The sequence below is a fragment of the Marmota monax genome, unplaced genomic scaffold, assembly GCF_021218885.2.
Source record: "Marmota monax isolate L192 unplaced genomic scaffold, Marmota_monax_Labrador192_F-V1.1 WCK01_AAM20220418_F8-fsc00014, whole genome shotgun sequence".
NCBI lineage: Eukaryota > Metazoa > Chordata > Mammalia > Rodentia > Sciuridae > Marmota > Marmota monax.
This window is the reverse complement of record NW_026695222.1, coordinates 32,980,225-32,992,112: the sequence shown is the minus strand read 5'-3', so window position 1 is coordinate 32,992,112 and position 11,888 is coordinate 32,980,225. Positions and strand designations below refer to the sequence as shown.

At 61.0% G+C, this 11,888-nt stretch overlaps 1 long non-coding RNA gene across 1 annotated transcript; it reads left to right on the top strand.

Annotated features, from left to right (window-relative positions):
• Positions 1–3,443: 3,443 nt before the first annotated feature.
• On the top strand, positions 3,444–8,585 carry LOC124085787 (uncharacterized). Its single transcript, XR_006849557.2, has 6 exons — positions 3,444–4,202; positions 4,850–5,078; positions 5,491–5,689; positions 5,781–5,904; positions 8,041–8,278; positions 8,456–8,585. It is a non-coding gene; the product is annotated as an uncharacterized LOC124085787 (long non-coding RNA).
• Positions 8,586–11,888: the final 3,303 nt, after the last annotated feature.

The following is an 11,888-nucleotide window of genomic DNA, read 5'->3' as shown; positions in this document are numbered from 1 at the left end:
CAGGTAGGATGGCAGTGTCAACGAGGGTTGTCCACGTTGTAATCATGTGACCCCAGGGGACCATTCCAATAAAGACAACAGGAGACGATGGGTTGGGCTGTGCATGGGTCTCAGCATCCTGAAGAGACCCGTGGATCACAGAGTCCTGGGTGCCAGGGGAGCATTGCCCAGGACCGTGGCCAAGGGCCCACCAGCCACCCCCTGAGCCTGCAGGGTTGTAGGTGATACACAGCTCTGATGTTTGCAAATTATAGCTTCTATTCACCAAATGGGAGGGACTTGGGCTCAGGAAGGTGGTCCTGCCATCACAGGTGGGTGGTTTGGTAACAGCAAATCCAGGTAGAAGTGGATGGTATGAGACGGTCAGCGAGCACCTTCCTGACCACACTTGAACTCATCCAGGCTCAGGCTGCTTCCTGGCCTGGGCCCTCTGAACTCCCTGGGAGCAGGGCCTGACCTGGCCTGTCTCCATTGCCTCCCGGAGCAGAGAAGGAGTCCCATGTGGATTCCTTGTGGGACTCACGAGACCCTGAAGCCATAGTCTTGTGGCTTCTTCTCCTTTTTAACTGTAGAAGCAAAAGGTCCCCAAAAGAAGAGTTTTCTTTTGCTGTCAATCACTTGCTCGGAGTCTCCAAGCCAACAGAGGACGGTGCCAGCCTTCCCCCACACCCTGGGCATCCTGACTCCTGATGGCCTTCCAGAGCCCTTGTCCCAGGTCAGGGGTGTGGGGATTGGCTGGCGCCACCCTGGACAGCACAGGAGGCTGCCCCAGGCAGAAGCCCACCATCCTCCTTCTTCTGATCATTGCACCAAGGACATCCATTTGGCAGCAGGGCCTGGTCAGCTGCCTTGCCCTGTTCTTCTCCTAAGTAGTGAATTCACGGGGTGCACGTGCGCCTGGATGGTCATCCCTGAGAGTTTACAGGATCAAGACTTCTTTATTTTCCCCCAATAAGTCTAAGGTATATGGATCGGCAGGTCAAACAGTGCCTCTCCTGGCATCCCGAGGCCGTGAATCGTGCACAGTGATTCATTTTGCATAATGCAAATCAGAGTGGAAGCGTATTTGGTTGCTGCAGATGTAATTAGAGCAATGAACACCAGGAGAGACCGTTTCTCCTGAGACTCAGAAAGGTCTGCTTGGTATGCAAAAGAGCGTGGTTATCTGCGACACAGGAGCGCAGAATGTGGTTAGCACAGCACCCAGTTTGATTTGCAGCTTTAAAGCGTTCAAAGATGAATAAAACATTGAATTAATTGCTGAAGAACTGTCGCCAGCCTGCATGAGATCTAAGCACCTTGGAAAACACGAAAATCAAACACACAGAACACAAGAGTGGCCTGGGAACGCCTGCTCCAGGCCCCAGGAACACCAGTTGGTTGTGAGGACTTGGTCCTACCTGGAATTTCCTTCCATCACGATTCTGCTCCCCTAATGCCATCTCCAGCTCCGGTCCCAGGAGGCCCTGTCTACCGTCCTGCTGCAGGGAGTGCGCCTTCCTCAAGCCTCAGGACTGGCTCCTCATTGGGTCCACATTTACCAAGCGCCTACTGCTGCAGGAGCTAACCACCCCACCACCCGACCCTGCCCTGCCTTCCTGCAGGAGTGAAGCCATCAGCAAAAGAGGGCACTGGGCATGAAGATGCTGGACACGGAGGAGAAACACAGCAACAGGCAGAGAGGAGGGCAGGGAAGGGGGTGGGGGCTTGCGGTTGTGGGCAAGGTGGTCAGGGTGGCCTGAGCGGTGAGTGACACGGGGACCTGGCGGAGGCACAGGTGACCTGACACGAGGAGCAGCTGCTGCAGCTCGAGTGTCCCCAGGTGTCCCAGGAACCAGGCCAAGGTCATGGACGGCCCCCGTCTGTCCCCACACACCTCCAGCTCAGTCATTCTAACAAAGCCCTGCTCACCTGCTGGGGGCCAGGCCTGGCCATGGAGGCCCTGGGTCCAGCAGGGGACTCCGCGGGCAGGGCCCCTGCTCCCAGCCTGCACTCTGTGGGAAAGTGGAGAAGAAAGACATCAACAAGGACGGGATTCCCCAGAGTGACGGGGCTGGGAGAGGCCGAGTTGGAGGAGTGGCCGGGACATCCGGTCACCGCTGGACGTCAGGACACTTGGCTGGAGCGGATCTCCCAGGTGACTCTGTTCCCTTCCAGGCCCAGCTGGCAGACAGGAGACGGAGGCTCCTGAGGGCCGCAGCCTGGCTCCTGCTCTTTGCTCTCCCCCTGCAGAGTCGGGACCTCGGCAGGAGAATCGGCTTCCTCCTCCTCCTCAGGGGCCAGGAGCAGGTCAGGGCTTCCCCAAGGGACCAGGACCAGTCCTCGCCCTGGCCCTGTGCTGGCCACAGAGAAGGAGCCGCTGGGTTCTGGCAGAGGAGACCCTGGCTGGAGGGACCCTCCCACCCTGCTGCTCTCCCTTGGGGTGAGGGCTCCTGGGGGCACAGGCCACGTCCCCTCTCTGGGCCCTGTGCTGGTGGGGGCTCCGTCAGAGGACAGGCTGGAAGCCCTCCCTGGGGATGGAGAAGCCTGGTTCAGGCCGGGCGGTGGGCAGAGGGCCTGGCCTGGCTCTGGCCTCAGGCCCACACTGGCTCAGCCAGCGGTGCCCTGTCTGCTGGGCGCCGGGGCCCGCTCTGCCCTCACTGGGGACGCGGCAGATCCACAGCCACAGGCCTGCTGGAACCCAGATCCCAGTGCTTCCGCCTGGCAGGACCCTGGCCCACCACGCCCAGCAGTGACCCTCCCGAGCCAGGCTGGCCAGGGCCTCCCCACGAGGTTTGCCCCAATTCTCTAGCCACTGTTGAGGGGCTGTCCTGTGGCCACCGTCCCCCTGAGGCTCCGCAGCACCTGTTGAGTGAGCGAGTAAATGGACGGGCAGAGCCGGGAACGGGGACCCGCTGCTGTTCCCAGAGCCAGGCTGCGGGGGCCGGAGGGGCCTACAAGGTGCTCTGGGGCTGCTCCCTGGGCCACTTCTTGGTCCAGCCACCTGCTTCTCTACTATGGGCAGCGGGGTCCCTTGGAAGCAGAGAACCTACCTGTCTGAACGTCCGAGGCTGCTAGACAGCCCAGTGCCAGCTGTCCCCGCTGTGGCCTTGGGATGCTGGGAGGGAACAGACGGGAGGAGGCAGGTGGGGCCGGAGGCTGGGGGGTGAGAGGCCGGCAGAGGCTGCTTGTCCAGGGCTGTGCCACCTGGCAGGGTCGTGGCCTTGGGGCCGGGTTGCTCGGGGAGGCCGGCTTGGTGGACATCTGTCTGCTGTCTCCCCCATTTTCATGTGAAAGGCGGGGACGTGCCTTGGGCTGGGGCCACCATCTGCCCTGGGAGCCCCATTGTGCAGGGGCAGAGGGGCCAGCTGTGGGCAGAGGTCGTGAGGAAGGACACGGCCAACAGAAGGAAGCTTTCAGGGCTGGTGGCGCAGAGGGTGGGCTTCGCGGGCGGGGCTGGGGGGGCACCAGCTCAGCTCAGGGCCCCTCCTCTCCCGGCCCCCTGTGGAACACCAGGACAGGAGCTTTTCCCTGTTGGTCACGTCTGCTCCTCGACGTTTTGGAAGATGGCTGGCCACGTTCCTGTCAAGCTGGCTGAGACTCTGTCCCTTCTGGGGCCTGTGTAAGTCAGAGAAACCTTAGGGACACTGAGTTAAGTCTCAGGGAGTGGCCGGCGTCCCCAGTGGGTGTGGCTTTGAGCACAGCACAGGCCGGTGGAAGCAGAGAGGGCGGCAAGGCCAGCGCTGGCCTCGGGCCTTTCTGTCTGGCTCCCATGGGGCCTTTTAAGTGGGTTTTGCCAGTTTTAAAAACCAGGAGATTCATATAAAAATGCTGCCCTCTTCCAAAAGCCAAGGCTCCGGGCCCTTTTGCCTCACAGTTGGCCAAGCTGAGCCACGGGACGTGCCCTCCAGGGTGCCACAGCCCCCCCATCCCGTGCACCCCGGGGGCTGGCCTGGCCCTGCCCACACTCTCACACAACCCAGCCAGGGCTGCTGGGATGGCAGGGAGCAGCTGTCCAGTGCAGACAGGAGCTGTGGGGTGACCCCGTGTCCCCAAGTGCACAGAGGGAGCAGAGGACAGCTGGCCCAGGACCAAGGAGCGTCTCCATGACGACCACATGACTGATCAGCCAGTCCAGGCTGAAGGACAGATGCCGACCAACTGCTAGCTTGGAGGGAGGGGCCCCGAGGACCCTGGTGGTCCCTGCTGTCACCTGGTGCCTGGTAAGCTTCAGAAGAGGGGAGGGGTCAGCCCCAAAGTGTCTGAGGTCAAATTTCCAGCGTCCCTGCCGAACAGGACAGAATAGGGACAAGAGGAGCTGACGAGGGGACGTCTAGGGCTCCTCACCTTGAGCCACACTCGGGTCTGCTACTTTACGCTTTGGGGACAATCACAGGGGTACAGCAGGCTCAGGACAGCCCCCAAGGCCACTGCTGGGGGCAATACAAACCCGGCTTCTGGACCTGACCCAGGCCTGGCCATCTGGCTCTGATGCCAAGATGGGGTTGGGCTGGAGACAGCTCAGGTGGCCTTCTCCCACACTGCTGTGGAGGACTGAGGAGGGGCCCGGGTCCTCTCTAAATAGGACCTGTCCCCACGGCTGCTGTCCCCACCTCCCCACGAAATCCCTATGGGGAGAGGAGGGGACGCTCCAGGCTCTGCCCCCTCAGGGACGTGGATAACTGGGGCATAGCTGGGTGGCACCAGGAGTCCCTGGACACAGGAACATGGCTGTCCACTGAGGAGGGCTCAGCTGCCGGGATGGACACTAGCTGCAGCTGCTCAGGGTCGCTGCCACTGTCACAGGGGCTGGAGGAGGAGGCGCTCAAGGCTTTGCCGACAGCCCAGGGTCTGAATCCCGCCTCGGCAGGCCCTCAGTGAGGTCACCATGATGTCAACCTCCCCTGCGCTGCTGGGAAATGACACTGACGAGATGATGTGGCCTGGCCACACACAGCACTTTGTGAAGGTCAGCGACGCCCTACCCTCAAAGAAATCGGGAACAGAGGCTCTAGTAAGAAGATGCTACTATCCGGTCAAGAGTGTCCGCATCAGACTTCTGAGCTGACCACAGCAGGTCAGGCCTCGGGTCCTCACATGTGAGTGCAGGACAGGGGACAGGATAGTGACCAGTACAGTCTGGCAGGGGGCCGAGCCCAGGCAGCTCCGGCCCCGCCACACCTTGTCAGAGGTGCCCAACTGTTATAATGACCAGAACTGTCTCCACAATTCCCAGGACACCCCGGGTCAGGACACCGCATGAGAATTCCCACACCGACCCCTCTACGATCTCCCTGTCCCCTCCTGCATTTCCATCTGCTCCCGCTGTCCCCTTCCCATTGTAGGCGGGAGGGGAGGCTCACTCAAATGTCCTAGGCCCTTGCCAGTTGCTGGCCCGGCTGCCCTCCTCAGAGGCATGAGCCCTGGTCCATGGACCCAGCTCCCCCAGGACAGTTTTCTATGGTCAGTCCATAACCATGAAGTTCATACCTTAAAACATCACACTTGCAGGCTTCTCCTGAACAGGAAGACCTGGGACGTGGAGGTCGTGTTTGGGCGTGGCCAAGATCCCTGGAGCCAAGTCCTGCTGCCCCTCCAAACAGGGCCCACGACACCCACTTTGCCACAGTCCCCACTCCTCTCTATTGTCCCACACCTGAGAGGAGACAAGAGGGCGAGTGTGCACACAGAGGTGCGCCAGTGTGGACAGGTGGGTGTGGCATGAGTGTGTGCGTGTGTCCCCCCCCCCCTTATTCACTGATTCTTCTGGTCAGTGGGTGCTCACTACGTCCCTGGGTTAGACCCCAGCTCCAGCAGGTACAATGGCAGACGAGACAGGGCCAGCCTCTCTACACCACCAGCCAAGGAGGACACCCGCATGGTGACGTCGGCATGAGAAGAAAATAACAATGCGATGTCCAAGAGGTCAGTGGTCAGGTGATCTGGAGGACACACCTTGCCCAGACACCTACAATAGCTCAGTCCCCTTCTTGGGACTCTGAGTGACAACCACCAGCCTGGCCTCTCCCCCAGGCCTGCCCTCTCCCCTTCAGCTCGGGGGCTCCTCGCTACACCACGGGGAAGGTGGGAGCAGCTGGGGAGGCCAGGCAGAGGCCAGGCAGAGGCAGGCCAAGGTCACCCGGCAGGAAGGAGTAGGCGAACCCAGGCTCCAGCCCTCATGGGCCGGGGGTCCCCAAGGGGAGGATGACACCAGCCAGAGGCGAGGGGTCCCCTGTGGGCCACCTGCCAACTTTGCAGGCCACAGAACAAGGGGGGGGTGCTCTTGGGGACCATGGGGACTCATGGCTGCTAGGTTCCCTTGAAAGAGAAAGCAGCGGATCTGTCCTCGTACAGAAGGGTGAACCCCTGAGCAGACGGGGATCTCAGGGCCGGACTCGAGTGGAACGTGGGCTCGGGCCTTTCTGGCCCTGGCCACCTGGGAAAGCCCCTGCGGCTCTGGAGGGAGCCAATGGAGGGGGCGGTGCCAGCCCCACTCTCAAGTTTCCTCTGGTTCCAGGATGCAGCAGGCCTGCGACAGTGCCTCCCGCTGAGGACGGACCTCGGCCTCCCTTCACCTGGCCTTCACCTGGCCTTCACCTCGCCGCTCAGGCAACCCCGATGGGGGGCAGGTGGGGCGCTCCCCACTGCCCCTTGGGCACCAGCTCCAGGTGCAGCCCTGTAGAGAGAGTGGCCTGTACCTGCTGGTGACAGTCACCATGTCTTCCTGCACCTGGCTGCACCCAGCTCTGTCCTGACCTGTGACCCTGAGCCCTCAGGGACCCAGGTCCCCGCTAAGCAGGACACTGCAGAGAGTATCGAGCTTGCTGCCACCAGAGCCCCTGGGCTGCGCTGTACGGACATCAACAGGTGGAGGGGACCCGGCCTCTAAGCCTCCAGGAGGACCATGGAGGCTGGGTGGAGGCTGCCAGGCGGCAGCCACAGAGCCTAGCTGTGACAGGAGCCTTCCAGGACCAACGCTGCCTCAGGGGTACAGAGGTCCAGCCCGACTTCCCCTGGGGTCCTAGGGCAACTCCCCACCCCACCCTGGCCACCCATGTGGCTTCACCCCTTCCTCTGGGGGCTGTGGCCTTTGTGTGGCCCAATCTGGGGCAAAGTCACCCCGGGGCTTTGTCAGACTCCAGGAAGTGACAGTTGACTACCCCAGGCCGCTGAGCTGGTGGGGGGACTGGAGCTGGGGGCCCCACCCTCGGGGCGCCACTCCCCTGGGTCATCAGAATGCCGCTCTGGTGCCCCACAGCCCCAGGCTCTCCTTGGGGCCTTTCCTCACCAAGGACTTAGTACCAAACAAATCACAGAAACAAAGATACAGCTCTAAGCCTCCGTATATATTTAAAAGTAGCGAAATGATACCCGGAGCATCCTCCAAGGCCCCTGGTGTAATAGAAACGTACACACATGCATTCAAATAGAACTCTCCAGACCCACAAAAACCACACTAAATTAACGTGTGAGCCAAGATGCTCGTTAGGACCTTTATTCCCACTGCTTAGCCCACCTGTCCAGGGTGCGGGAGGCTGTTCCGGAACCATTCATCAGGCCCAAGACGGTGTTAGCAGCTGGCGAGGGCCTGGGCTTTGGAGTCCTGGCTGCACCCAGGGTCGAGGCCTGGGTGAGCTTAAGATCTGGACGACCTTGAGGGGAACCTCAGACCTTCCACAGGTAACATGGAGATAGTTCAAGGTCGGCCTGGACAGGGTCTAAGGCCTCGGTGAGATCACACCGGGCCGGCTGGCCAGGGCCTGGCAGTGCTGGTGAAATCAGAAGGCTCCAGTTGTCACTTGGCCCAGGTCCCCGGAGCACCCCCAGCGCTCCCAGGGAGAGATGCTTCAGTGCATCTTCATAAATAGTAAAATGATAAAAATGTGCTGCTAGGCATATTTTTTAAAGAGAGAACATTGGTCACACAGGGGACCCAATGTCCTAAGAAGCCACATACAGCAGATAAAAATCCACCTCTCCCTGGTCCATAAACCTGACCTAAATCTTACACATGAGCTGCAAACGCTAAACATTTCATTGGTGTTCCTTTGTTGGCCTTAGCGTTTGGAGCCAGGGCCAGGGACACGAGTTCCCAGCAGATGCGTCTGTGGCCCCACTTTGATCTGTGCTCCTGGAGTCTGTGACGCGCCCCACCCCAGAGCTGCTCAGGACTCAGGGAGCTCATCCCTGGGCGCATGTCCACGAGCACCTGCCTGTGCGGCAAGGCCCTGGGCAGGGGCTAGACGCTAAGCAAAGGACAGATGGACGCCACTGCTCTCTCGGAATGCAGTGTACTCAGGTGGGTGAGGACAGGAGGCCAGAAGAGAGGAGGGAGGAAGGCAGGGAGGAGGGGGAAGGGCAGGCCGCAGAGCGCCCAAGGCCTGCTCGGTGCCTGCTAAGGTCCTCCACGCGGCCCGCTCTCCTGAGACCTCGCAGAGCCCGGGAGGTGCAAGCACTCATTGTGCCCGTGTTACAGGTGAGGAAACGAGGCCCAGAGAAGTTAACGTCACTGCCCAGAGACACCCAGCCAGGAGTGTGGGGGCACGCCCGAGCAGGTCCACCTGGATTCCAGGCTCTCCCAGGCTGCAGTGAGTGAATTCCCGAGTGGACACAGGTGCAGACACCCACCGTCCGGGCATGTGAACAGGTCCAGCAGGGCTTTTCAAAACCCCAAGAATCTGAGATCAGACAAGCTGACCACCCCCAGAGTGCATGCACGTGTGTGCGCACACACACAGACACACACACACAGAGGAAGCGTTTTGCCGGATGCTGAGGGCCCAACCCTGCCTGATCCTGCCTGCCCACCTCCATCCCCCACCTGCGGCACTCACAGCCCCTGCGCAGAGCTCCCTCGTCCCCAGAAAGAACCCAGCGAGTGCCCCGCACCTCTCGGCCCTGCTCCCAGACCGCCACAGTGGCCTGCCCACGTCCCTAAAGCAGTGCACACTGCCACGGGAGTGCGGCCCCGCCATTGCTGATGCCTGGAAGTCCCTCTGTGGTGTCTCCTGGCTCCCTCGGACTGCACCCCGGGGTCTTTGCTCCAGTGGGGTCTCCTGGGTGAAGCCCACCCCAGCCTCCCCCTGTCTAACTGTGGCCTCAGCCCTCCGTCCCCTGTCTGTCTGGGCATCTGTTGCCACCTGACATTTTCTGCCCCACCTGGATCCATCGCCCTCCGGCTCCTTCCAGAGCCAGCTCCAGAGGGCGGGGCCTTCCCAGTCCTGCAGCCTCCTGTCCCCATCCCCTCAGCTGCGTCACAACAAACCAAACCAGGACACAGCCCCTGGTGCAGGTGGGAAGGCTGTCGGTCCAAGGCCCCGGCCAGGCCTCTGCGGCGGCTCGAGTCCTCACTTGTCTTCCTCTCACTGCTGTGACCTCATTCCCCTGCACGACTCACCCACGTCATTCTGTGTGCGCCTCCTGGAACACAGAGTCACCAGGCGCAGGAAGTTCGCTGAGGCCGCGGTGGCCCCTACGGCCCATCTAGTCCCCAGAAGGCCAGGGGTGGTGCCAGGAAGGCAGGGAGATTTCCCCCGTCTGTCTTGCTATGTAGACTTCAGGACATAGGACAGTGGTTGGTATACAATAGGTGCTGGCTAAATGCTTAGGTTTGTAAAAGAGATAAACAGCAGCTGAGGAGAGTGGGTTGGGCCTGGCCGGGGTGAGTTCATTTAAACTGAGACATGAAGGATGGCAAAGAGCGCCAGGAAGAGATGGGAAGCAGCAGGTGAAGGGCCTGGGGCAGGGATGAGCAGCGTGAGCTGGAGGCACAGGTGGTCCGTGTGACTGCAGGGCGCGAGCCAGGAGGAGGCCGAGGAGATGAGCTGCAGAAGTCAGCCACAGAGGCAATGGGAGCCAGGATGGGGAGCTGGATTTTATTCTAAGAGTAATAGGGAGCCATTGAGAGTCTCAGCAGGAGGGCATATGAACCAACATGATTTGGTTTACATTTCACAGCTCACTCTAGTTGCAGGAGTGCGCATGGATTAAGGAGGCCCAGGAGACACCGGAGACCAGGGAGGAAGCTGTTGCGATTGCCCAGGAGGCCACGGTGGTGGATGGGCACAGCCCAGCAAGGCGGGGAGCAGCCTCAGCCCTCCAGCCTGGCCGTGTGTGATGGATGCAGAGCTCTGGCTAACAGTGGGGACGGCTGCATCTGGGAACTCTCTCACTCCCTGGACACATCCACCTGGGCACCTTGTAGGAAGGAGAGGTGATGGACCCTGTCCAAAATACCATCACAACACAGCCCTGCACGGCCCGAGTCCCCTGCCTGCCAGACACGTGCAACGGAGCGTTTGCCCCCTGCCTCCCTCTTCCGAGGACAGCCTCCACCCACGCTTGCTCGCAGCCATGAGCATGTTTGCTTTTGCTAATTGATATAAATGACCCTCCCTTCGCAGCCACGCATGGGCGCCGAGCACGTCCCCGGTAATGGGCTGCGGGAGGAAAATTAAGTGCTCCAGTTTGCCATCCTTCAAGATGAAAAATAGGAGGGAGAAAGTCACTCTGCAGAGCCAGAGGAGCTACGCGCAGCTGCAACCTGGGGAGGGGGAAGAGCCCAGGCTCCTGGGGGACAGTCCTGCACAGAGCCCGCACCTCCAGCAGGCATCCTAGACACACAGTGTCCAAACATTTCAAAGGTAGGGCTCGGCCAACGTTAGCAGCTGCCCTGTGGGGTGCTGCAGCCCTGACCCCGGGGTGGGACAGGGCCTAATGTTGCAAGGACCAGGAACCTATCCCCAACAGACTTAAAGAAAACTAAAACCTACTGAGGGTGATTCCAGGGACCCTGTAGGCCACATGCCCAGGTGAGGTCAGGGTGGTGGGACGTGCTCTTGGCCAGGGTTACTCTTGGAACGAGTTAGAAAAGGGCGTCCCTTGCTTTCAGGAGAAGCAGTCCCGGGCCAGGATGCAAGGCTCAGTGGGCAGGGCCTTCAGATCCTGGTGTGAGACCCAAGTGCCCTGGAGATGCCGACTGCCAGGCCTGGATTGTGCCTCCACTGAGCCTCGGCTTCCTCAAACCCCAGGACCTACCTCGGGTACAGCTGTCTGAGGGTTATGTGAGAGACACCAGAAGGTGCTTAGAAGACTGCAGCAGAGGGTGCCAGCCCAGGGGAGCCACGCCCCACACAGCCACACCCCTACATAGCCACGCCCATAGCCACACCCCACACAGCCACGCCCCCACATAGCCTCGCCCCACAGCCACGCCCTCATAAGCTATGCCCCACAGCCACGCCTACCCGGGCACACCTGCACAAGCGGACGCAGTGCACGGATGTGCAAACAGGTAATGGCTCCAGAGCGCATGCGTGCAGGGAACTCAGGCAAGCCAGCCCCCCGCCCCCACAGAACGTGTACACACCTATGCCCCCTCCCCTCTCCAGCAAGGCCCCCTCCTCTATCCCCCACCTCCTCGAGCAAGCGTGGTGCCCGGCACACCTGGCTTTAGCAGGAGCCCTGGGCAGACCGAGGTGGTTGCCCTGGCTGAGATCATGGGGCTCAGGGGCCCCTCCCCACCCCACCCGCCCATCACTGTGGAACTCTCCCAGGCCCTGTGTGGTCTCAGACTCAGGGAAGCTTAGTGTTGGCAGGGCCCCTGCCTGATCAGGTGTCAGGCTCTAAAGACGAGGAGACAGAGGTCCAGGGAGGACACTCACTTGTGCCTGATCACCCATGGAAGGGTGCCCAGACCAGGACCCTGTGCTCAGGAACCACCTGGCAGGCTGTGGGCGGGGCCTGAAGCAGGTGGAGTGACCAGCAGCTGGTGCTACCCAGCTCCTGTGCGGCAGGTGAGGGGCTGAGGCCCGGAGAGGCTCAGTGGCTCTCACTGGCCATCAGAGACTGACCCCCGCTTCTCAACTGCCATCTCCACTCCCTGTCATTCAGGGCATGTCAAGGCCTCC